Genomic DNA, 26,542 nt, shown 5'->3' on the forward strand with positions numbered 1-26,542 from the left:
ATACAGACACTGTTGTTGGGCTTAAATAATACATTTGTCATTGATAGAGCTTCTTCAGGTGGAGGGTTTTAAGATCTGTTTCCCAGAATCCCCTTTTCAGTGGGAAATTGAGGCCAGGGAATGAATGGCCAGGGAGTGAATGGGCCTGCCCACAGATTATAATACCAAGTCAACAGAAGATATAAGACAACTTTATTCTTTTAGGCTATACAGCTTCGATTCACCTGAAAACAGCCCTGCCCTGCCCAGTCCCACTCCATAAACCACAATGGATAACCAAAAACAGTTTTGTCCAAATTATCCAAAACAGTCTTAAACTCTGTTCTCATATGAATGCTGCCTTGGAAGCTAAAGGAGTTTATTGGACAGGCCCAGTCTTCTCTGCCTGCAATTTTTACTTCTAGAAAGAAGTGTATAGTAACGAAACTGTGATCTTGTAGATACAATATTCTGAACCCCTAATTTAAAGGTTCTTGGGGCTAGCTGATGGGAAGACCAAATAAGCGCTTTTCAGGCTCTCAGTGGATCAACTAAAATTAAAAATCATTATAAACAAACAACAAAATGGACACGATATATCACCTCTTAGATGTCTCTGAAAATTAGGGAGGAGAAAGCACATACTAAATCCCCTTAATATAGCCAAGGACTGTCTAAGAGGTTGCTTTATAACCTTGTACCATTTGAAGACTGAATCAAGAAAGAAAACTCTCTCTCGGAGACTGAGGAGTTCGCCTTAATGGATAAATTCTGTTTGTTACCACCCCATAGCATATGGAGATCACAGATACTGGAACACAATTCAGCTAAAGCCTGAAGGAGAGATAAGAAGCAGAAGGATCTTGATGATTAAGTGTATCCTCTGGAGAAGTGTAAACTTCCATGAAACCCTCGTGTCATTTAGAAGCAGGGAAAGGATGGGGAACCAGCCTGGGGATGGCCCCTGCTGGAGCCCACGGTGCCCCGTGTTGCCCGTCCTCTGACTGGAGGGTTAGAGAAGCTACTTTTCTCTGCACCTCTGCCAACACTGACCAGAGAAACAAAATGGAAACGGAGCTGGAACTGGAGATGTGAGATACAGGAGATAAAAATGATTTTATTTATAATAAGTGAGAAAGGACACTCTCCTCTTCTAATGAGGTGTACGTATCTAATTATTGTTAACAGAACGTGACAGAGAGTACTCTTCCAGCAACAACAGGAATGCATACATCTTTCATGCAAAATTCACAAGAGTTTTCCCTCGCGTCACTCGTATTGCATATAAATTATACATTTCCGGAGCATATAATAATACCCGTACAGTCATCAGACTGCTCAACCAACGTTGATGCACGGTCACAGACTCCGCGCTGCTGAAGGCCAGTGCTACCTTTGGGGGTGGTGACAGCACATACTCCATTCAGTTGGTCGTGACTGGCGTCACTGCTCACGGGCATCCTAGGATCGTGTTTCATCAGTGATGGATCCTGACCTCTTACAAACAGAAAATAAGGAACTGCATTTCCTTAGGATCTGAATGGAAAGGGGTTGGTGGTTGAAGAATTTATCAATCTGGAGGCATTTTAAGCCACTGTCATTTTAAAATATAAATGTAACTAGGCCTCAATCATCTCGGATCATTGATATTTATTTCCATGGCGACTTCTGAGCCTCAGTTGTATTTTCAGAGCAAAATAAACGTACCTACTGAAGGTTGGTCACAAGTTTCACATGGTCAGCATGTCTGGATTATTTTAAGAAAGGAGAGATTACCAAGAGACAGATCCTGGCCAAGGTTATCTGACACCATTACCCCACCTTTTAGTTTGTGAACTTGAAACCAGGTCTGTGAGATAATACTCTAAAAGGGCTAATGTTAATAATATCTAATGGTACAGAGAACCCCATGTCAGGCTCCGTGGATTGGAACCTTGCCTTTAACCGGCTTTCCTGAATCCCAGCAAAAGCAGAGATGATGCGGAAGGAGAGATGTTCTCCAGTGACCTGTCAGCACGTACCCAGGAGACACCTCTGTGCCCTGCAGACCTTCCACAGCACCCAGGCGCTCTGCATCTAACAGTAAGAACAGCTCCTTAGGTTCACCTGGGGCTTTACACGGTATAAAAACGTATGACATCATTTGGTCTGCACCAAAACCCTGGGACCAAAGACTGGCTGTCTAATCATCTCGCACACGAGGAACGTCATTCTCAGAATGATTCATTAAATCAGAGGCTCCCAAGACTGACTGACCATTACAGTCACCTGAAGGATATTTGACTCTGGCAGATTCCTAGGCCTCAGCCCTGGAGATTCTGACCAGGTAGGCCTCTGGCAACCCCGTTTCCCAAATAGCTTCGTGCCTACAATCCTTACCCTTCAGAATGGGAATGCAGCATTGTCAAGAGAGGTCTTGGGGTAGCTCTGTTTTAAATATTAGCATCCACTAGCACATTCAACAAGTAACTCTGAACGCAAAAATGATTGGGTATAGTCTCTGTTCTTGGGGACCTGAGAGGGGAGGGGCCTTATGGAATTCATAAAGCCTCACTTAGATGAGATGTAGGCCGTGACCAACGAAAACATGGGCAGAAGACCCTGAAGGGGGATGTGGAGGAAGGGAGTGACAGAGCAGGGGCGTCGGGTGTAGGGAAGGTGTCAAAACTGGTCAGGTAGGCAACAAAAGCCAAGTTTGCCCATGTTACAGTTCAAGTGTAGAATCAGTTCTGCTTGATATTTTCTAGTGCGTATGTACACACACACACACACACACACACACACACACATTCTTTTTGCAGCTTATGCCTCATCAGCATGCTTACATGAACAGATTTTGGGGGAAAAGAGTAAAAATAGGAAATACTTATCTAGCACTTACTATATAACAGACACTTAAAGCAATTTACACACATTGACTCCTTTATCCTCATGGCAACCCTGAGGCAGACACTATTACTAGGACATTTTACAGAGGAGGAAACTGAGGCACAGGGAGGTTAAGTGGTTTGCCTGAGATCATGCACCTGGTGAGTGGTGAATTTTGGGATTTGGACCCAGGCTTCTGTGTCTTTGCAGGTGACCGTCGGCTGGCCGCCCCCTCCCCTCTTCTCTTGCAAGAAGGGAGCACATAGATAGCTCCCTTCCCTCTCACCCCTAAGTTTTGACCTGATTATTGAATTCAGATATAATAGTACCTCAGAGGATATAATCACAAGTTTGCTCTCCCAGCTTCCTGTTTGCAATTAAACGCAGACCTCCTACAACAACATCATCAATAATCCCACGAAGGAATTGGAATGTGTGGGCTGACACGTTCAAGTGTCAGGGGCCGTCAGCTTTCTGACAGCTAGGGTAGGGCTTTCCAAAAAAATACCTGCCTGATGTTCGCCACATGGACCCTCCTGAGACTCTGTCACAGGATCCTGTCTACAGATCTGGACTCAAGTCATTTACATCGACGCGAAGAATGGTGACAACAAGAAGTGTAGACATCCCACCCCTCCCCCATCCCCCGGTCATGGACACCAGTGGCAGAATTACTGATTAACCTGGAGAGAGCACTGCAAAGGGAGCCATGGCCTTTGTTCCCTATTTCTTTAAAATTTCCCAGAAGGTGTAAAATAACTCTATTCCCGGCCTAAGGTTGCCTCTGATGTTCACATTTCTTTTTTTTAAACAGGATTTTGTAGCCAACCGTCCTTTTCAACATGTTTTAGTTTGCAAGAGTTGGGCAAAAGGATGAGAACACGTAACTTTACCTCGACCATCTTTTTATTCAGGAAGGAGAATGTTTATTCTGTTTTTCCTTGAAAGGATGAGAGGGGATGATGCCTCTGAAAGAGCCCTGAAAAGTCTTGCACCCATTATTAAGTCACCCTCCAGTTCAGTGGATGGTTTGGGACAAAACGAAATCCTCCAAGGTTAGGCCCGTTGGGATGATGCTCATCCCCGTGTCTCGGCATAGCTGCACGAGGCCAGGGAGCAAGTTGGATAAGGTCCCCAAAAGGTGGAAGGTGAGAGAGGGCCTCCGTCTTAGGCGGGGCATTAGGCTGCATCCTATCTACCGGCAAAAGGGTTCACCCACATCGGCCTCTCAACCTGCAAGCACACATCAGCTTCGTTCTCAAAACCTTCTGACACGAGTGGGGGACAGTATACTTACACTTACTTACAGGAAGTGTTAATAATGGGGCAGTTTTATCAACCCAACAGAAACTTACTTCGTAAGTGGTGCCGCATGCCCTCATGTTGACTGCTTTGGCTGGTCACGCGTGGTGTCATTAGGGTCCATCGAATATGGCCACTGATGCCTTGTGGTCCCTTGCAAACGGGGGAGAGCAGAGCCTCGGGGAGGAGTGAATTCTAATTGCCTGCGGCAGGGCTGTGTGGCGCTGCTGGGGACAGCAGCCAATGGGGAAAATAGGAAAGCATTAGAGAGGGTCTGTTGTACTGATGAAGTGCAATTCCTAGAACACACTGTGCTATAAAATGAGATTTGGCTCCACAGTGCTGAGAGCAAACAATGGACTCCATAGGACCCAGCACTGGTTGCTGGGCATATCCTAGCTCCTTTAGTGGGAGCTGCCTTTCATCCAAGTGGGCAGGGGCCACCCTAGAGAATGGGAAGGAGGAGGGGGTGTTCCTACAAGTCCAGAGACATCCTGAGAGTAAGGTATCGGGGGCGGGGGGAAACGCCCGGAGACTTTCAACTGAGGTGAAGACCTCAGTGTGATTTCCTCGGACACTCAACACGCTTCAGCCAAGCCGATCATTCTGGGGGAGAGATAACTACAGAAATGATGAGTCAAATGTGTCCGGCCTCTTTTGCTGGCTTAGTGTAGTATAGGTTATGTTTCAGGAAGATCTGGGTGGGCGATGGGTCTTCATTAGATCTTTATCTCTGGAAAGGTGTGGGGCCAAGGAGGCATTAATAAGTGTGAGTGGGGGCTCTAGAGCTTGGGAGGGTCTCTGTTCCGTGTCCTAATCCACGTATGATTGGAGTCCATGGAAAGCAAATAGTGAAGAGCGGCATCCATAAAAATGTTCTCAACCACCTGTGATAAAACTACATCCTGCCTTAGAAAAAAATTTTTTTGTCAGTCTCTAGCTGGGTAACAGATTCTGTTAGTAATAAGCCAGGAGTTAAAAGTTTGCTCCCAGCTTGCAAAACAGAGGGAAAAAGAGAGGAGAGTAATTCCTACTAAAAAAGTGCTCCAGGCTCTCAAAAGACAGTTGAACTGTTGAAATCAAAGACAGTAAATTGTAGCCTGTGCATGTGGGAGCAAGTCCACCTAATTATGAATGGGACATTGTCAAACCAGTCTGCCTCTGAAATCCTCCCTTTAAACTAATTTAGGTTTTTCAAAACTCCATTTTAACCAAAATCTTTGGGCAAAATTACATTGCAGTTATTACGATTACAATCACAGTTTTGAGATGAAGTACATTCTGCTTGAGGTTCACATGAAGGTAACGTGTAATTATTTCTACATAGAAAGTACGTGTCCACAAATTACCGCATCGAAACCAAATTTGTGGAGAAAATTCTGCATTTTAAGACTTGCCTCTTAGGAAGGAAAGGTGGGCGAAAGGCAAAGTACCCCCAATTTGGCCACCTTCTCGAAAAGTTTCATTTGTTAAGCACGTACCTGCAAGCATACACAGACACAAAACAAACAATGAAATATTCCTTTTGGAGGTTTTATGTCCAGGAGCCCGGGGAGCCTGAAATCCCCGAGTGTGGAGAAGGCCGTTTCCCACCAAGCCTTCCCCCTAAGTGGGAGAGGCAGGCTTGGGTGTTGAGGTGATCATGGGCACATCCAGCCCACTCCTGCCTTATTTGTTCAGATCATTAGGAGGGTGCCAATTAGTGCCTATTTTGGTGAAGGTTTTGTGTTGGGAACATCTGTCCACTCGCATCTGGCCAGGGCCCAAGTCCATTTCACAAGGAACACCAAACAGCTGTTAGATAGTTCTGGGTTTGGAAGGATACCAAATGAACACAATCCTCCTGGCCACCAGGGAGGCGGAGCCCCAGTTCCTATTCTCCATCTCCGGATGTACCCAGTCTCCAAGCTCTGACTTGTGAGCACATTCCCTAACTCCTGACCAGCAGCTTCCTGATTTTTGTGTATTAGGCTTTGCCTATTGCAGTAAATACTCGGGATGGATAAAGCCAGAATTAACTCCTGTTTACTTGAGAGCTAATGAGCAGTTTGGCCCTTGTTTTCCTTCCGTGATCACCCAGCTTCTTTTCTGCCTCTTTTCTTCTGTGATCACTGCAGGGAAGTAGGGGTGAAGGCTGGGTTGGACTAGGGATTCACTTTGCATTCCACCCACTTTTCTGTTTTGTGGTTCAACTATTAGGTTTTCTGGAAAATAAGGGTTTACAGCCAGTGAATCACTGTGATGTTTTCAGTTTATTGGTATAAGTGGCTAATGCCACTTAATCACTTAAAGTTGTACTGTAGAAAATAACATTTTCCTATTTATACATTGGTTTTGAGTCAGATATTAAATTAACAGAGATCTTTGGGCCCTCTTTGTTAGTGAAGATTCCTGAATTTCTTGATTCTAAATACAACATTAACTACAATTGGAATATTGCTACAGAAAACTCACTGATAAAATCCTAGGTATTATTCCCTGGGAGTTTCTATATCCTCTATTTCCAGAACACAAGAAAGTTGTAGCTTGGGGCAACAGGCATAAGCCTGATAAACTTAGGCTCCTACCTGACCACTAGGCCCCCATAAAGGCAGAATAAAATGGAGCAAAACCTAGTCACCTAACCTAACGCTTTATTTAATATTTTAGAAATATCCAATAGGATCCAATATGTAATACAGCTTGATGCACATAGTAGGTATGCTTAGAAATATGTCCTAAATAAAATGCTTAGAAATATTTCCTAAATAAAATAATGAGTGATGATTCAGTCAGTTATTTTGAATCATGCCCTGACATATAAAAGAGCAGAGAGACAGAGACAGAAGCAGGCAGAAAGACCCTTCTGGATGCTATCATCTTGTCATCATCTTGTCTTTTCAGTTGTAATTTATATGCCAAGAACCATACCCCTGCTGGTGGCATTACGACACTGAATTTAGTCAATTCTAGTAAGAGGACTTGTCAAATTATAATAGCTAATTTTTATTGAGCGCTTATTATGTACCAGACATCGTTCTGGTACCTATGGTCACATTTAGTCATGAGAATCACTTTATAAGGTAGGTGCTGTTAGTATTCCCATTTTACAGATGAGGAAAATGAGGCAGAGAGCTTAAGTAACTTCCCCATGATCTCAGCCAGTAGAATAGGAAACTCCAGAGCTCATATTTTTTTTTAAAGATTTTATTTATTCATAAGAGACAGAGAGGCAGAGGGAGAAGCAGGCCAAGCAGGCTCCCCATGGAGCAGGGAGCCCAATGCGGGGCTCGATCCCAGGACCCTGGGATCATGACCTGAGCCAAAGGCAGACTGAGCCACCCAGGCGCCCCCAGAGCTTGGCCCTTGTTTTCCTTCTGTGATCACCCAGCTTCTTTTCTGCCTCTTTTCTTCTGTGATCACTGCAGGGAAGTAGGGGTGAAGGCTGGTCCCTCATGTCAGCCCTTTAGAAGAAAACAAGTCGACTCCCAAGTGGAATGTTGACCCTCAGTTTCACTCTCTGTGTGTCTAGCACTCCTGTGGTCTTGTTCTTCCTGATGGAAGTCTCAAAACCGTAGGGAGACCCTCACGGTCATCAGTAACCATTTTTATTGAATTTCCTGTCAGTCATTCTGCTGCTATGAGCTGGATGTACTTGGAACCTCGTCACGTTCCCTTCTGAGCCCGCTGAGAATGCCAGCGTTGTATCTGCACACAATAGCCACCGAGTCGGAAATTTACTCTCTCCGCTTACTGTTGACTCTGGAGTAGGCTTACTCTTACATCCAAGAAAAAGCAGAGTTGGCACTACTGTCAGAAAGTACTTAATGCCACAGTTTAGGCTGCAGGGCATGCATCTCTCCTTAATATCTTCAGAGGATAATCTACAAAGGGCTGGAATGGAGTCTTTGAAGGTCTGGAACAGGGGAGCGTATTGACGTTTGAGAACCCCTCCCCAAGGGATAATCATGCCAGAGACTTTGAGGCTATCTGGTGAAACATCTCCCACCCAATGGTGGCTGAAAGTTTTTTCCTTGACAGGTGTAATTTTTAGTTAAACTGACTACAGAAGGCCTTTTAGATGTTTTTGGTCCGAGTTTATCATCTATCACTCTTTTGCGCGCGTGTGCGTGCGCACACACACAGAACATATAAGTGAAATCGGTAACGTCCTAATGCTTCTTGTTCAGTGTTTGACTTTGTATTCGGGAATTCGACTTCAGGGCTCATGTCATCAGGGCGTGTATTTCTCCAGACACTAGTGTCCTGTGTGCCATCAAGAGCTTTGGTGATGGGCACCTTCAGATTTGTTCACGATGTTTCAAACCAGGCACCATAAGCCTCTTGATGCTGTATTTAGAGATGGTGTCTAGCGGGGTCGGGTTTACTGCTGACTAGCTGGTGGGATTCTGTGTGTGTTTTTTCACCTTTCATGGGAGTTAAACAAAAGCGGTTGTGTTGAGATTAAGTAACACTAGAGGGCAGCCTACAAGTTGGAAACAAGTAATCGGATACCAAAACACTACTTGGGCAAAGGCCAATAGGTAAATAATCTATGGTTCAGTCTCTCAGCATTCTGACACCAACTCATCTACGGGGCCCCCGCATAATGAAAGGACTCCTTAATGTTTCACTTGAACTGGCCTTTAAAAATAAGACCTGAATGCAAATTTATGAAACTTGTCTCCTTCCTAGAAACTCACTTAGTTTGTTAGAGCTGCCTGATGAGACTTATCCTGTTTTGTTTCACTTCTGTTATTCAACCTCTTCTTAAAATATAGAAGAAAACTTTCCCATTACAAGTGGTATTTAGAAACCCCTGAAAGAAGAATGTGATGTGAAGGGTAAATATAGAATCACCATTTTTTTAGGATTCTTTTTCATAGCGTTAATATTAGTTATTTTCAACCCTTAAAGATATTGGGGGGTTCTGCTGGACAGCTATGCTCTATTGGCTCTTGTCTAAAGGCTGAAACCAAAACCCATGACACCTCGATCACTGATGTAATGAAGATTTATTTCTTCCTAAGTGAAATCTTATTAAACACATTTTTTTTCTTCCACTACATAAGCAGTGTCCAATTTTAGCACAGAGCAGCAGATAAGGCCTCGCTGTCTGCGAACACTGTGTTACTAAATAAACAACACAATTTAGGTGTTATTTGTATTTTGTGAATTACATCATCTGTAACATTTCAGTTGTACCAGGCAATGTAAGAAGTAAACACATATACCATATGCCCTGCACGGAGTGGGGCGGGGAGGAAGGGACCAGCCCATGTATGTCTAATTCCAGAGCTCAAACACTTGTATGAAGTAAAATTGTTCAGAATGCAAGGGACAGGGAGCGGATGGCTTGGTATGTGATCTCACAGGCGCACACCATCAGCACTCACCTCTCCTGCGCTTGTGTAACCCGTTTTTATAGATGCGCTGGATAGTGCTTCAGTTTTCCTCAGGTTATCCACCTCCTCCTATTATGGTATTAACCTTCCTAACGTGGGAGAAAGTGGCCCCAGCTGCCAAGACCAAATGTGACAGTTGAAACGCTCTGAATTACAACATCTTTAGCGCTCCCTGTACAGAGCTGGGTGTGAGCACAGTAGGGCTAGGCTTTGGTGTCTGGCCTATTACGTGTCATTTAAATATGGGGTATGTGAAATGTGAACTCTTGTCTATAGACCTGAGTTCCACTGGCCCCCACTGCCCTCTCGGTTCCCCCGATAGGACAGCATGGAGCCATTTTTCCTCGTTCTCCTTCCTTACCCGCCACGGCCAACTGGTCCCTACGTCCGGGCAGCTGTATCTTGCCAACACACTCCGAATCCGATGCCTTTTTTCTACTCCCAGTGCTAGCAGATTTGTTTCTAAAACACACATCTGATGATGTCATCTTCTTGCTGAGAAGCTTCAACTGCCTGCAGCTCCGGGTCCCCCTCTTGAGCTGGGGAGAGCCCTCCGCAGGGAGCTCTCAATCTCCCCGTCCTCAGGCTTCCACGCCACCTCCTCAGTGGCCAGGAGGATCCCCCTGCTGCTCGGGCACCAAGTTCTCCATTTCCCTGCCCTGGGCCTTCGCTCCTGCTCTTCCCTTAGACCCACGGCTCTTCCTCCCCTCCACTACCCCCTCCTGAAATCTCCTTCACACAACTCAGATGCCTCCTCCTTCGCAAAGCCCCACCTCACCTCTCGGCTGGACGGAGCTCTCCTTCCTGTCCTTCTTAGCATCCTTAGCTAAGGACTTCAACTTAGCAAACACACTCTGCTTTAGGGACGGAGAACCATCAGATCTTACACCAAAGTGATTTTTCACGTATCTACCTTCCTTGCTAGAATGTGAGCCCAATGTCTGGCCTATATTATCAATACATTCTGAACTAGGTCGTCATGGGGTCTCTGCGGTATCCAGAACTTGCCAAGAGTTAAGTGCTACCTATATGCCTGCTGCTTTCACTAGACTTGGTAGCAGGGACCAGAGAATAAAATGACCTTTGTCGGAGGGAAGATCCACCCACGTTGACCAAGACGGTCTATTTACTCCTTGCTAGAAATGTGTGCCTGTTTTATTAGGTACAAGTTACAAGCCCCAGGAGGATATTCCTGCCAGAATACCTGGTTCAACTTTCTGCCCCTCCGGATCTGCTCTGCTCCAGGGTTCAGAGTTTGCACCTTGCTGTTGCGGTTTATTTGTGTCCCTTCTATAAAATAGGACCAGAATCCCCATCAAAAACATCCTCAAAGATCCTCCGTTTTTCAGTTGATCTTTTACAGGACCCTCCAGCCCCTAAGACAGTGACAAAGCTACTTCTTTTTTTTTTAAAATTATTATTATTTTTTTTTATTTGAGAGAGAGAGAGAACAAGCAGGGGGAGCGGAAGGCAGAGGGCAAGGGAGAAGCAGGCTTCCCGCGGAGCAGGGAGCCCGACGCGGGGCTCGATCCCAGGACCCCGGGGTCACTACGTGAGCTGAAGGCAGACACTTAACCGACTGAGCCACCCAGGCGCCCCTCAGAAAACTACTTCTGAACTTGTTCTCTGTCACTGTTCAACCTGTGTAATAGGCAGAATGTTTCAGCGTGCTTGGGAGGCTGTAATTGTTTTTCAGAATTGTTTAAGTATTGAGGAAACAGTACAGTGATGTGCAGGAGCACAAAACTCAGGTTCAGAAGGTGGCGAACCCTGTTCCAAGCCCTTCCCTCACTGGAGGCATACTCAGGCAAATTATTTGATTCTTTGAACCTCGGCTATCTCATCTTTAAATTGGGCATCACAATCCCTGCCCTGCCTAACCCCGGTTGTAATGATACCCAGTGAGGCAATGTTTATAAAAGCACCTTGAAAAATATCCTTATAAGTAAGGTCTTTAGTACTCATAATAACACTGTTATTTACTGTGGATGTTGATGGTTATCAGCTAGCCTGATTTTGGAATGCCATAGCCTTCCTAGGCAGGACAGTCCTGTGTTTGCACCTCCTTGCGGGAAGCCGGTCCCTCCTCTCCCCCAAAAGATGCCATCCGGGGAAGGCGTGTCTTCACTTGAAACACAGGCAGTGAGAAACAAGGAAATATGCAAATGCGTTACGATTCCTTTTAATAGAAGAAGCGCTCTGAGTTACCACTAGGTATGGTCGACAACAAGCAAGAACCGATACTGTCCTTGTCCTACATTTAAAACCTTTTCAAGTACTGCTCAGAATAATTTGCATTTCAATAACACTGTGATAATGTCAAGCTAGTCACAACATTTCAAAGCCTTCTCTTGCACACCTGGCAGTTGCAGGAGCTGCTGGGGAGCTGGATGTGGCTGTTTTCTAACAGCAAAGGCAATTATGTTGTCCTTTTCATTCTCAGGAGCGGATGTGTTTGGGCAATATTAACAGGTCTTATGTTCTGGACATGACAAAATATGGGAACAAAAGCTCCACCCTCCAAGATATCCCACGAGAATTAATTAATCAGCATATTCAACATGGTGAACTTCCCTTTGCCACAAATGAGAGGAAACACCTTGTAGATAAAAGTTGACTTTTGAATAGAAAACCTTTCCCTGTACTCTGTACATCCCTTTAAAGAGAAAAGTCTCCAATGAATGTTTGTCACCTTTTTTTCTTGGCTACACAGGAAACTACTCTGTTCTTTCTACTTTTGATACCATCAGCATCCCCCGTGGCTGGGCAAGCATGGGATCTTGGGTTGACTTTATTTCCACTAAAAGGAAAACCATCTTGAAAATGGGGGGCGCATCCATCTTGAAAATTATCTTAGATAATCACTACCCTAGAACACAGTACAGCAAAAATGACAGATCAATTTAATTTAGGTAATATCTCATTATGATGCTTATAGATTGGTAAGCTTAGTTGTAAAAGTTAAGCATTTATAATTCATAAACACAAATTATGCTAAACTAGATAGGCTATATGCTATTAGAATTTCATATAAGCTACAGAATGATTTTTCACACAGAAATTTAATTAATAAGAAATTTACAATATATCTAATTAATATATGATATCTAACTTATATTAGACCCTCTAGTTAAAAGTTGAACATAAGTAGCGCAGCAACACGGTAATTCAGCTTCTCGATATCTGTTGTAGAACTCGTAACACAGGAAAAAGTACTTTTAACCAAAAGTAAGACCTGTTTCTCTCCCGTGCTTATAGTATTCCCTGGTCATTTCGTGCAGCACATGGTAACAGGTACTTTGGGGCAAAGGAAATCCCACTTGGCCCACAGCCCCCAGTTCTTTCATTTGAAAGAACTCAAAGTCCCATTTAATCTTGGGGAGAAAGAGCCTCGGGTCCCCCCTAGGAGCCAGTAACTATCAGTTTTGATAAGGAAATTCCTTTAAAATGAAAAATGGTTCCCCCAAAGATTAGAAGTGCTCTGTCTCACGTATAAATTTCACTTGTCCCTCAAGTGATACTTCTTCCTTTGCATGACCATTTTGCAAATGATACAGAATCACATTTTTCACATAAGAACCTAGTATGGTTTGCACGGCAAAGTTAATGGAAGCATGTTCAAGTCACTGCTGTCTGGAAATGTTCCACCAAAATACAGCCTCCAAGGCATTGGCATCTTGGAGGCACAAAAGAAAAATCTGTAATCAGAAATCATTAATTAAGGTTAATTAAAGTCCACATTGTATCTGACTGACATTCATACAAAAGTACTGCTTCCTTTTCTTTAGGCTACGCGTACAGTACTGTGTCTGCCTGGACACCAAGAGTAATCACAAGCTTGTTATTGCCAAGAGGACAGCCGATTGAATTCACCCAAACTCTTTTTCCAGTGAAAAAAAAAGCTTCTGATCTGAAATATTAGTGCCACTGTCCTCCCCATCACTGTGCCTTTTAGAAAAACCCCCAAAACCAAGAACAACTCACGTAGGAGACTACTGTAAGAGGAGCAAGACCTATTTTTTACCCTGCCGAATAATTAGAGGTCCATCATATTGAATTTACAAATGCATGTTTTCTTTGCTTCCCAGAGATATGGGGAGGGGGAGGGGGAGAAAGGCTTGGGGGGGGGCACAGGTAATTGCAGCCTATGGCTAAACCAGACCACGTGATCAGAAACTACTGTGACACTTAAAAGTGTTTCTCCTCGAGGAATTCCGGTGCCCAGAAGCCTGGTGAAGCTAGTAGCAATTAAGGCCATGTTATCCTTTTAATTTACTTGGAATTATTGGCCTCTAAAATCAATCATTTAGTGCGGTTGTGCAGGGGAGGGGTCAATATAATAGGCATGTGCATTAAAAATGCTTGTTGATCTTTTGCAAAAAATTTTGGCAGGCTGGGTCTGGGGAAATTTAAAACAGCTGCTTTGAAGCTCACCCTGCAATAAAAACCAGTCATTTTCTAGTAAAGAAAAAAAAGTGACTAATTTTCTAGATGAGACCCATTTGTAATGAATTCAAGGTTTTCTTCCTGTGAATCTGCCTGGGTTTGTATCTGATGCATCGCATGTCCTGAATTCAGAATTCAGTGCTGTTTGCTTCAAGTGTGAGGTGGGTTCATTTTATGTTTTAATCTACAAAGGAATGAAATGGCTTGGCTTAGGCTGGTAGGAGTCCTTGAAAGTCCACTTGAGAAATGGGAACTAAAGCATTAAGAAGTGTACCAGTATCTGTTACACAAGGCCAAATGTACCTAACAAAGGAAAGCTGTGTTCTACATCACCCACGAAGCACATAAATCACTGAGTGTGTCTATCTCCTTCTGGCAGCAACTTACTCCTCCCTGTCTTTTCTTGACTCAGTCGCCCAACATAGACACAACTGGACAGCTCTTCCTAATCATCCCCAAAGTCACAAACCTAACTCAAAACAGCCAAGGATGAGAATTACAGAAAGGAAAGAAATGCTCCACATACCCAAGAGCTAGTAAAGCAGTAGCCCTCTGGGCCACTGTCGCCAAATGTGGTGAAATGGTCTGTAGCTCCTTAGCAATGTGTGTCAACCTTAAAAAAATAACAGGGGTTAAACCTGGAGTAAAGCACAGAATGTTTCCATTGCCATACCAGAGCACAACATACAGCCCTCCTGAGGTCATCCTATTTATTTAGCCATCTGCAGAGCCGAGGCCGAATTATGAACCTGAAATTTTGAGCCAAGCCGTGAATGCCCTCATTTACCTCCGCACTGGTGAAGAGCCGTAATGAAGAGCTTGCACCCTTTGGCTTTCTTGTTGAAAGATGAAAGTGACATCAGTCCCTGGATGGTAATTTTTTTTTTTTTTTTTTTACCAGCAGGACTGAGCAAGAGGCAAATCCTAGAGTAAATACCAGCTGGATGTGCACATAACAAGGTCCAGAGAGACACTCAGAAGTTGCCTCTTTTAATACAACCCTGAATTACACGAGAGGTGGTTTTTCGGTTCTTTCAGAGCACTACCACCACCAAAATAACTGCAAGGCTTGCAAGCCCCAGTCTATCTCAAACCTTTCCCAAGACACCCCAACACTATCTGAGGCACTGAAACTATGGCAACCGAATAAGAAAGCAGCCTCCATGATTAATAGATGAAGATCCCAGCGACAGTGTCTAGCTAGGGCCATCATTCATGATGCGAGAAGAATTAGCACGGAATCCATCTCGCAAACCACTTACAAGTATTCTCCTTGTAAAAATCCACCCAACTGCCATTCTGCTGCATAGACTCCAGTTTAGAGAGCTATAAACAATTCAGTTTGTATTTACCGCTTGCCATGCAGAGATGAGAATGTTCTTAGCAACTCGGATGCTCACGTTTTTGGAATAACGAAAGGCTTACTAGACTGGTTTTCCACCTGGGTATTTGAGGCCTAAGAACAAATGCATTCAAACACCAAAATATGTGAATGGAGTGCTGTGGTTCTCCGGGGTAAAAAGGAGGAGAGACAGTTGTTGGATTGTTTGAGTGGGGTTTTGTGTGTGTGTGTGTGTGTGTGTGTGTGTGGAATGCAGTTTTTCATAAAGCATTCCATTTTCAGGAAAGGAACGTTTCCATTCACCAGCTCAATCAGTATTCTCTCAGTTTCCTCGCTCAAGGACAGTAGGAGTCTGGGGGGGGTGGGGAAGCATTGGAGTCGTTGCAATATTAATGAAAAGATTAAATACTCTATTTAAAGAAAGCTTCAGGAATAGGAAAAAGGAAAGAGGAATGGGCCCATCACAGAAAACTTGTCTATAAAACTCTTATCTAACATCCAGCCATTATTAATATATTCTTCATTTCTTCCCAGTTCCTAAAATGTTGGTTTTCCGGCGGCATGTTTTCACTGTGTTCAGTGACAGATCCTGTCGTGTTCTAGAAATGCTTCCAATCAAATCATGGCAAAGGCTTGGTTTTAAACATGTAGGAGGGCCGAAGGGATGAGACAGGGGTGAAAGAGCATCCGTTTCAGAGTTCTCAATTTTTTTAATTGGCGTGGATTCTTTGAATTAAATTTTCCACAGATGGCAGCTATAGGTTAGTTGGAAACCACAAGAAAGTGCCGAGTCGTGTTCAATGAAAGCCTTAGGTCCACGGGCCGTCCATGCAAATACCCCTCTAACAATATTTTCAGAGCCACAGTCAGCACACTTGCTACTAGGAAGACCTGGCCCTTCAGCCTTTGGGGCATGTTAATTGCTGATTTATTTCACTCTCTTGACATCCTTTTTCCACTTACAAAGTTTAAGAGGCAATTTTTTTTCCCTCCCAGATGAAAATAACTGTAATTCTAGGCCAGGGAGGGAGTCTTGTTCCCCCTGGGTGCAAGGAGGAGTCCGTCAGGGAAATGTGGTGATGATACCAATTTATTGCCCCTTCTGCCGTGCCTTTTAGGAGTGAGATTCTTCTCACTGATAAGAACTTGTATGACTATCATTTGAGTCTGATGTCAGGTAATAGTGCAGTATACCAGTCGGTAAATACTAGCTCTCTTCGGGTCAGCCAGCTAACTGCTTCCTACATTTGGTGCGGAAGGTAGTGTTTTGCTTCTGCGGGGAGACTCACTGCTCTCCCAAACTGATTTCAGGCTTGGCCAGGGAAGAGTGGCCCAGCAAGTGTATGGATGGCCACTGTGAAAGCCCTCCGGCAGAAGTCCTAGCCATAGCCTTCTGGAGCCATCAGCCGACAAGCTTCTCTCCTATGACAGGTAGGGTCCTTGGGGTCAGTTCAACTCGTCCCTGAACCAACATGACAGGCTGCTCTCAGATTCTCGAGTGCGTGCAGACTGTGTATTTCATTTTTAGATGTTAGTAAGTGAAGGCCATCCTTTTTTTTTTTTTTTTTTTTTTTTTAAGCTGTCATCCTTTAGGCTCTCATCTAATGTAAAGTCTTGTACTGTGGGCAGTGGTTTTATTGGTATAATGTTTTTTCTTCCATATTCTGGGTGTGAGATTTCAACATCCAAAGTCAGGAAAAGGATCATGGCTCCTCTTCCCATGCCAGTGACTCGTTCACACGCTTCCCAGCTGACAACCCCTGTCACCAGGGCCAGCCTGCAGTGGGAATGTTCATTTCTGGTCCAGAGGTGGCTTCCTTTGTACCATCTCTGTCTGTTACCTTTTTTACTCTCCCCACCAGGGCACTCTCCCTGACTTCTGTCACCCAAATAAAAATAATACCTAATACTTAATGAGCGAGTATTGTGTGCCACGCATTGGGCTGTGAATTTTACAGATGTCATCATGTCTACTCTTCTCAACAACCACAACATTAGCATCCTACTAGCATCTTACGAATAGATGGAAACCGAGGCAGAGAAGTAACTGGCTCAAAGTCATGCTCTTTGTAATGGCAAAAGAAATTGGGATGCAAATCCCAGTGTGTTGTGTCTGCCTAAGAAGTGTGGTCTCTGCATTGTCCCTTTCACTGCCCACTGCCTTCGCCGGACCGTCCCTCCACATTTATAAACCCGCTGTCTCAAAATCTTGGTGAATTCACCCTTGTTATGGCAAGGATCCAAACTCCTCTCCTCCTACCCCTGGTTTACCCTGACACGTCTGTCCTACATTAATGCTTACACTGACATGAACTGTTTTAGGACCTACCTCAGCAAAAGCAATGCCCTTACTTTTTCTGATGCCTGGCAGAGTGCCATGCCCGTGACCTTGCCCGCTTTAATGGTCACACTGAAAGCTATCGTCACTTTAGGCGGTTGGCCTTCTGATGGATAGAGTTGCTGCTCTGTGAAGACTGTGAATTTCCAATGAATTTGAGGATGTTACTTAATTTCATAATGGGGTTTATACAAAAATGTGACATCCACAGAATATAATCTCGCTTTTTGATTTAGAAGACGATGAAGCAAGATCTCTGCTCGGCCCAGGGTCTGGGGTGGGGAGAAAGGAATTAGCATCAGATTCTCCAAGTTTTCAGAGTGCATTTCATCTCTTACCGAATACATTCACATTTGTGATTTCATATTATTCTCCCAGCGGTCCTACAAGGTGGGAAGCATAGGTTTACTATTCACAAATTTTGTTGAAAATAATGCAGCTTCAGAGAGGTTAGGTGGTTCATCCGAGGTAGTAAGAGTCTGGAACTCAGGACATCCAAGTACAGGATCTTCAACTGTAGTTACCACAGTACAGGGCAGAAATGTGGGTTCATAAGCATACTATCTTCTCCTGCCAGAAAGGTGAATTTTAAAAAGGACCATCAGCAAACTCCAAAAAAGCACAACAGTTCTGTGGCCAGTGGTTAGAATGCAGAACAAATGAGGCCAAGGTCAAAAGCTCAACCCCCATAAGTGCTGGCTGTCTTCCTAGCTCTGGTTCTTGGCAAGTTGCTTTTACCTAACTCACATTCCCTCCAGCTCCAACCAGGTGTCCCACAGATGTGTGCTCTTGGCCACAGAAGGGGACTGGGTGAGAGTGTGGGAACGAGCAGGCTCCAATCCATCACCAAGACTGGGAAAACCACCCTCAGGGAATATTCTGCTAATGGCGCATGAGACAAATCACCTGTGCAGAGGGAAAACAGTGTCTCTCTCTCTCTCTCTCTCTCTCTCACACACACACACACACACACACACACATACACACGGAGAAGTATTTTATTGGGTAAAAACATAAGATAGAGAAATAAGAGCAGATAAAAGAGAAAGATTAGATGCTTGCAAAAAGAGTCTCTCTTTTTTGATGGATTAATCAATTAATTGATTGAACAAATACTTGTTATGAAGGGCCTATGGTGTGTCAGGCACAGGTTTAGGTGAGGTGAAGCAGTAACACATGAAAAAGTTTTTCCTCGTGGCATTATGTCGTAGTGGAAGACAGAAGATAAACGAGAACAACATACAGTCTGTCACGCTGTGAAAAATGAGAAGGGAAAAAAATGAGGCAGGCCAGGCAGTAGGAAGCCTTGGGGAAGAGGGTGGAGTAAATAAGATAATCAGCAAGGCTTCAGGGCGAGAGTGACATTTGCACAGAGACCTCAAGTATGTGACGAGCAAAACACACAGCATTCTGGGGAAGGAGTCATCGCAGGCGATGGAAGGGCGAGGGTGAAGAGCACACGCCGGGCATATTCATGTAACCCCGAAGAGGGGTGGAGATCCGAGAGGTGGGGACAGGAGCGCAGATCGCATAGGGCCATGAAGGATGTAGGCCAGACTTTGGCTTCTCTATTGGAAGAAGATGGGAAAGCATCTGAGCGGGAGTGATCTGATCTGGCTTCGATTTAAAAAAAAAAAAAAAATCACTTTGGCTGCTGTGTTGAGCACAGTCTGTAGGGGGCCACGAGTGAAGCAAGGGGCCGAGTTGGGAGGTGGGCACAGCAACCCTGTGGCTCGGCCAGGTGAGGGCCCCAGAGGAGGAAGAGTCGGAGGAGGCCTGCGTGCTCTCAGAAGGCGGGGCCCGCAGCCTTCTGGGGTGGATGGGGGCCTGCAGTAAGAGTCAAGGGTAACTCCTGAAGTTTTCAAATGTGAGCAGCTCCAAGGATGGCGCTATCATTTACCAAGATGGAGAAGATGATAAGAAAAGCATACTTGGGGGAAAGAGATCCAGAACGGGGTGCTCTGAACATGTTAAATTTGAGACACTTTTAGAGCCAAGAAGAGCTACCTACCCTGTAGGATTTACTATTTGAGAGACCCAGGAGAGAGAGGTCTGGGCTCAAGAGGTTACCTGGGAAACACTGTGGTGAGTCCTGACACTTGTATAGGACACTCTCCATTAGTGTAATTAGAATTACTCTAATCAAGAAGTTTTGCAAGAACTCACCTGCTTCGCAAAGCAGGATACCCTTTGTGTATATGCTCTACTGTAATAGTCCCATGCTGAGGAGTATCCTGTATGGCCTTCTCCCCTTGAGGTTTGTGCGGTATGACATCTTACTTGCCCATTTCAGAGGGATTAAAAGCCTCCCTCCCTCCCCTCCCCTCCCTTACCATATCCCCAGGAGGCCACCAGTGTGGTTGCCAGCAGTTGATGAGAAAAGCCTTCACTCTGGAATGGAAATGTCTCCGAGACAACTTGGCTCCCGGGTCCCTCAAAAGAGTGGGGGACACTGATCCGGGAGGGTGTTCCCAGGCTCCACCTTCCTCTGGAAGTGGGAACACCCAAGGAACACTCCCTCTGAGAGGAGGATAATAAATTTTCTCAACCTGGGGCAGGGGAGGCAGAGAGAAGCGAAGCTTGAGTCTGGTGCCTTAGACCACTCGGCCAGAGATACAGGAAGCCTCTCTCAGGCTTTATGCTGCTGCAAACGGCAGATGCTTAATTAAAGCGTTTGCAATTAGTTTGGCTTGTTCTGTGATTCCTTTCTGCAAACAAATAAGATGGGAGAATATATTCACTTTTGGCAATCTAGTTCTAAAAAACTTCTTCTCCCGTGATCACTCTTTTGTCCTGCTCAGAAAAGAGCTGAACCACTATGTACACATAGTAAAGTATCTGCCTTACCTCCTTGTTCAAAACAGTATTTTTCCTTCTATTTCATATGGGAGTGCAATTATCCATTTGCTTTTAAGGCATGAGTATTTATTTTGAATTTAATACAAGTTCTTAATTTGGGTGGCTTATTTTTATTCAGTGAAGATGACAGTCTTCTACTTCTTGCTATCCTTCTGATTCAACATACTAAGCAATGTTATCCGCCTACTCAAAATGCAAATGCTGTATTTTTTTAATGATGGGAAAAGCACTCACTAGACTTGGAAAGAACTTGAGGGCTGTGTGTTTGTGTATGTGTGTCACTGTGTGTGTAAATAAAGAGTTGCACTTATTGCCACTTTATAAGAACCACTCACTTGAAGCCACTGTAGGGGGGAAAACGACAGGTCCACTCTAGGCGGAGAAATGTGAATGATGTGTGACCCTTTCTTTCATTCATTTATTCAACATTTACTTGGTTTCTACTCCAGTTCTTAGGAATTTTTAACCTATTGAAATGTAGATGTTTTATCCAATAAGTATATACTGCAGATGGCTCCTGAAACATTGATTTTTGGGGGGCTGCTTAAATTTTAAATATGTGCATTATATGCATTATTGAAGAGTATGGCCCATCTCTACAGGGTGATAGTTGCAACACACAACACTTTGGGAAGACTGTCACCACACAAACACTGTAAATAAACAGGAACTAGAGTGCTCCCTTTCTATCCATTTGAAAAAAGACATAACACAGAAATGAGGTTTTAAACCTGATACTCCATTCTTTTCTGCTTTCGGATTGGTTTGCAAAGTGCCTCATTCAAGAATATCCTAAAACCAAAATGATAATACAGAGTAGGGGTTATTCAAGAGTCAAATACGTCACCATATCAACAAGCATGGGTAAACCAAATTCAAATAGTGCAATTATTTTTTAACAGATAGTTTAGGTTAACAGGTGGAGACTCGGTTCTGCCATAGTATTTAAGGTTAGGTTAATAATTAACTTTGGTGCCTGGCGTAGTTTAATCAAAGCTTACTGTAAATCATAAAACTGCTCCATGCGGACTAAACAGGGTATTAAAAAAATATACAAAATGCTTGCAATCTTGACCTCTCATAGCCATTTGGATAAGGTGTAAAAATACAATATTTTCATTCAGAATTGAGCCCAGGCATCTTTACTCTAGGGGAAAAGCCTTAATAAAGGATTCATGTATCTGGAACCAACAGTCTTTTCCCTGCCATCAGAGTGGACTTGATGCCCAAGATGTATGTCTGAAGGAAGCCCGACAATTACCAGGATTAGAGAAAGACAAGGCAAAGACACTCGACCTTCCTACCCGGGAAAGACTTAAAAACCAGCACTGGGGGGCATTACATAGCTTTCTTGAGATCTGCTGGCAGAATACTGTACCTGGGTTAAACATCTTTTCAGATTTGAGGCAAAGAAAGTTGTGCGTACAGTGTACCCATCTGCCTGTGTGTGTGTGTGTGTGTGTGTGTGTGTGTGTGTCTGCCTTCGCCTGTGTTTTAAACCTTTTCATGGATCACAGTCAGTAAGTAGCAACTTGATTTCCATCCAGCATAAGCAGAGAGCGATCCCATAAGCACAGAGCGATCCCACCATGGCCATGAGTGGCCACGCATTTTCAAAGCATCCACCTTGCTCCCAAGGACCGACTGGAATGGCCTTTGGAGCTGCGTAGTGCGATACAGGCCAGAGGCCGCTGCTGTTAAGTGCTTTCCTTGGCTGTGAAGACAGCAGGTCCTCCCGTGCTCCAGGAACACCTGGCTCCCTGTTCCGTTCCTCCCTGGAAATCTGCCGGCTGGAAAAATGCGCAGGGCACGGGGGTGGGGGTGGGTTGGGGGGAGGCTGGGGATGTTGCACTTGGGACTGGGGCTTACAAGCCAGCGAGTCCCGGCCCCGTGTCCACACTCACCCGCGCGCCAGCCGCTGTCCAGTGGCCGCACCAGCATCCTGAATCCTGCCCCTGAACTTCCCTTCCCTCCGCCTCGCCACCGCTTTCTCGGCTGGACCAGCAAGTGCATTGCTGAGACCCCAGCCCAACTGACTGCTGGACCGGGGAGCCACTGTCTGTGGACCAGCATCTAACTCCTCACGTCCTGGGCGGTCCACCCGCTTCCCTCCGGATTCGGTTTCCCGCGGGCTGCACACGCTGAGCCCCAGTCCCGTCGTGCCCGCCGCCCCTGGCTCTCAGAGAAACTTTCCAGAAGCGCCAGGTCGAGTGACCCGGTGCTGGAAAAGGAGGAGGCGCTGGGCGGAGGGGTGGCGAGGCGGCGAAGGAAAGGGAAAGACAGCGGAATCCTGTTTCCTTTCCCGAAACGCACAAGTTCGGGACTGCTCCCTGGCTCCCCCTGTACCGCTCGGGTCGTGGGAGGAGAGAGCGGACCTCAGGATTCTGCTTGGCAGCGTATACCACAGTGGGGAGCTGAGAAAAAAAGCAGAGAATCTGGAGCAGAGACACTTGCCACCCAGCGGAGTCATACAGGGAGGGTGGGCACTGTCGGGCTAGCTCCCCAGCGCCCCACTGCCCGCGAGGCAGCTCTCTAGGACGCGGCGAGTAGTTCGGACATCCAGAATCTGGGGCCCGGGCAGAGCCCTTGTCTGGGTAGCCAGCACTGGGTCATCTTTTGCAAGGCTTTCCACCCTTCCCCCTCCAGAGACAACTCCTTTCCGTAGAGGGACCCCGTAGATTTGGGGGGAGAGCGCAGCGGGCGCCAGTCTCAGCGTGGCGGGCTCTGTACTAGAGGGGGACGGAGCCGCGACAGATGCTGTCCTCGCCGGCCAGAAGGGAGCTGCAGCGGGGGGATAGAGGACCCAGGGCGGGGGGTGCCGCGCCACCCCGGGGGGAGACCATTCCTGGGCACTCATTCGAGCAAACAAAGCCGGGAACCTCTGGTGCCAGCGGCCGCAAAAGCCGGGATGTCACCAAGTGGCAGGACGCACGGGTACCAGGGCCATTACAAGTTTCCCGCACTCCACAGAGCCCAGCCCGGACCCCGAGCGGACAACAAAAGATTCTCTTCGCTTTCTCTGCGGAACCCCTTCTCCCACCACAGAACCCAAACCTGGAGCTGGGCGAAAACAGCGCTCTTCTACCCAACGTTCTCCAGCCCTCGAGGGCACAACCCTTTCCCCAGCCTTTGCATTAGGACCGGGCGCTGCTGAGAATCCCACCCTCTCGGGGCCTCTCTGCTCCCTGCTGGCCCGAAAGTGAGGACGAGCCCAGGGTCCTGCACACACATTCCCCAGCCACGCAGCACCGCGCGGTCGCGGTCCCGGGCGGCGCCCGGGCGTGTGCGCTGCGCGGGTGGGGAAGCTCGCGACGCGGAGCCCGGCGGTCTCCCGGGCACAGGGCGGAGAGGAGCGGCGGGCTGGGCTCACTACTGCTCCCAAGGGCCGGGCAACGCTCGGGAGACAAGACACCAGACAAAATAAAACGCAGCTACCACAAAGCGGACAGCGCGTGCCGGCCGCGGCCCCGGGACCCGCTAGCTGCAGCCGAGCCGCCAGGGAGGTGGGGCGCGCCGGGGCGCCCGTGCCGTACCTTTTCGGTGCATCGACGGGCAGGCGGCCGGGGCTCGGAGCGGGCTGGTACAGCGTGTATCCCATTTAGTAATCCATTATCGAGGAGATCTCTCCGGGCCGCAAGCTGCGCTCTCTCCTTTGCAAGCCTTTGTCATTCCTACATGTGTGTTCGTCTCTTTGGGGGTAACAGTCGCGGCGACTACTTTCTGGGAAGCAAACGCGCTCTGTTCATCTCCAATGACAGGCGCAGAAGGGGAGAGGAAAAAAATAAAAGAAAAATAAACCAACAAGGAAGGAGTAAATGTTCAAGAAACTCTTCTCCAAATCCAAATTCCACTTGGATTCCACTCCGGTGAGTCCCTTCGGTGGTGTCCGCGCGGATTAACAAGTCATTTCAGGGTGGGGGGCGGGGTGGGGGCTGGGGCAGGGGGCAAGCTGTAGCCCCCGCTCTGCGACCGCGAGCGCTGCTGCCCGGGTGTGGCGATGCTGGCCGCTGCCGCTGCTCCTAAGCGGGCATCGCGGGCGGTCGGCCCCGCGGAGAAGCGCCGCTGCTGCGTCCCGAGCGCCTGGGCGGCCGAGTGCGCGGGGAGCGGAGTTGGCTGCAGCCTCACCCGGTGCCGCTCACTACTCCTCTGTCACTGGAGAGGCCGCGGCTCCCGGGCGGAGCCAAGTCCCGGACTGGATTGCGCAGAGCGGACTCTCCTCCTGCAACCCCGCCTCCTTTGGCTGGCGTCTCCTCCGACCCAGAGGAGGGCTGTGGTGTTTGTGTGTGAATGTGAGCGAGCGTGGCGGAGAGAGGGAGAAGCTACGCCGTGTGGCTGCAGGTGGAGCCTCGCACCAACTGGCCAGCGAGGCTCCTTCCACCCCTAGTCCCGGCCCCCGCCGCGCTCCGGGTGGAGGTCCCGGTGGGGTTGACTCCGGCTAGAGCCCAGCCCCTGCTTCCCCCACCCCCGCATCTGCTCTAGCAAGGGGGAAAAAAAGAAAAAAAAAAAAAAAGAAGAAAAAAAATCCCGGGCAGCATTGCTGAGCCCTGCCAAATCAGAAAAATAAATAAAGATAGACGTAGTGCAGGAGCGAGTTACAAGAAAGGATCTGATCATCGATTTTCTTAAATGGAAAAGTTTTAAAGGATGAGGGTAAGTGAACGATGAGCCTTTCTAATTCTGATTACTGTGTCAAGAGGTAGATTCCAGAAGTGATGGACGCTCTGTGAACCCAGATGCACTGGATAAAAGCCGGTGCGGTAAAAACAAAAACAAAAACAAAAACAAAAAAACACACACCTCGAAGAAATGAACACAGTTATTAGCGCAATACAACATGTTAATAAAGCGTGTTAAGTAAGCACGTAGATTGTAGTACAAAGAATGGTGTTATCACCGACGGCCATAATCTGTTTTAAAACTTAGAAAATGTGTGGACTGTCCTCAGAAATAAGTAAACTTAAGAAATAAGATGCAGACAATCGCAATGAGGATCCGACAGCTTCGTGGAAGAAGTACATCGCAACTTCTTAACACGGCGCTATTGTTAGGATCACACGGAGAATGGCAGCCACAACCTTCCTCCGCCGCGTGAACTTGCAGTCGCCAGAAAGCCTTGCAGTTCCAGGCTTGTGCCGACTGGTCCGGTGTCCCCCTCCCGCGTGCCGCTGCTCGCTCCCCGCCGCGCCCGCACGCCCCGTTCCCCAGTGGGCTTCGCAGATGGTGCGGGCCCGGAGCCACAGCCTTTGCAGAGAGGAACACTGGGCGGCCAAGCAGTTCTCCAAGCGGTATTTACCAGTCATGGGGTCGGCCGGCAGAGAAAAGCGTTGGGAAGAGGATCGGGGTCTCACTTGCCCTTAGGCCGAGTGCCCTCAAAAGTAGATGCATTAGAAACTGTACCTGTTCCCTAACTGGGGCCAGGACCCATGTTCTCTTTTCTGCTGTTCCTGCGGGGATCCCAAGTTACGTACAGACAGCTGCTCGTGAGGACTCACGAAGAATAAATGCACATGCGACAACACCCTGTATCTACCATATATTTTTTTTTTCCACAAACCACCTGGAAAAGGTGGCGAGAACGGTGAGGGAAGTCAGGCTCTCTGCTGTTCGTCAGAGATGCCAGCAGGGGCCGCTATCCCCACCTTTCCCAAGCAAAAGCCACAGATCCTGGGTGGCGGGGGGGGGGGGGCGGGGGCGCGGCCCTGGGTGCGCGCGCAGCCCCCGCAGCACGCGAGCGGGCTCCGGGAGCGTGCACAGGGGCGTGGGGAGCGGCAGGCTCGGCTGCGCATTCCGGCGGCAGGGGTGGGGGTCGGCTCCGCCAAGTCTTTCTGGGATCCGGGCGGGACTGGGGGAAGTGCCCTCGCGGGGCCCGGCCGGCTTGATCCTCAGCTGCGCTATTTAACGCCCGGATTTCGGCTGGTGACAGCAGGGTCCTTGCGAACCGGGTCCTGGTGCTAGTCCGTGCGCCCCTGGCGCGCTCCCTCGGTCCCAAGGTCGAGACCAAGAGGCCCCCCGGGGGGGGGGGTT

At 47.0% G+C, this 26,542-nt stretch overlaps 1 protein-coding gene across 5 annotated transcripts in view; it reads right to left on the reverse strand.

The window, feature by feature from the left end:
* SEMA6A (semaphorin 6A) overlaps positions 1-24,767 on the reverse strand; it is a 125,224-nt gene extending 100,457 nt beyond the window's left edge. For 3 of the 5 annotated variants that reach the window (XM_027605014.2, XM_027605013.2, XM_027605011.2), the window contains exon 1: positions 24,052-24,767. The gene's annotated coding sequence lies outside the window, so the exon portion shown is untranslated. The remainder of the gene's footprint in view (positions 1-24,051) is intronic. The other 2 variants (XM_027605017.2, XM_027605016.2) reach the window with 2 other exon arrangements.
* Positions 24,768-26,542: the final 1,775 nt, after the last annotated feature.

The sequence above is a fragment of the Zalophus californianus genome, chromosome 5, assembly GCF_009762305.2.
Source record: "Zalophus californianus isolate mZalCal1 chromosome 5, mZalCal1.pri.v2, whole genome shotgun sequence".
In the NCBI taxonomy this organism is placed as follows: domain Eukaryota; kingdom Metazoa; phylum Chordata; class Mammalia; order Carnivora; family Otariidae; genus Zalophus; species Zalophus californianus.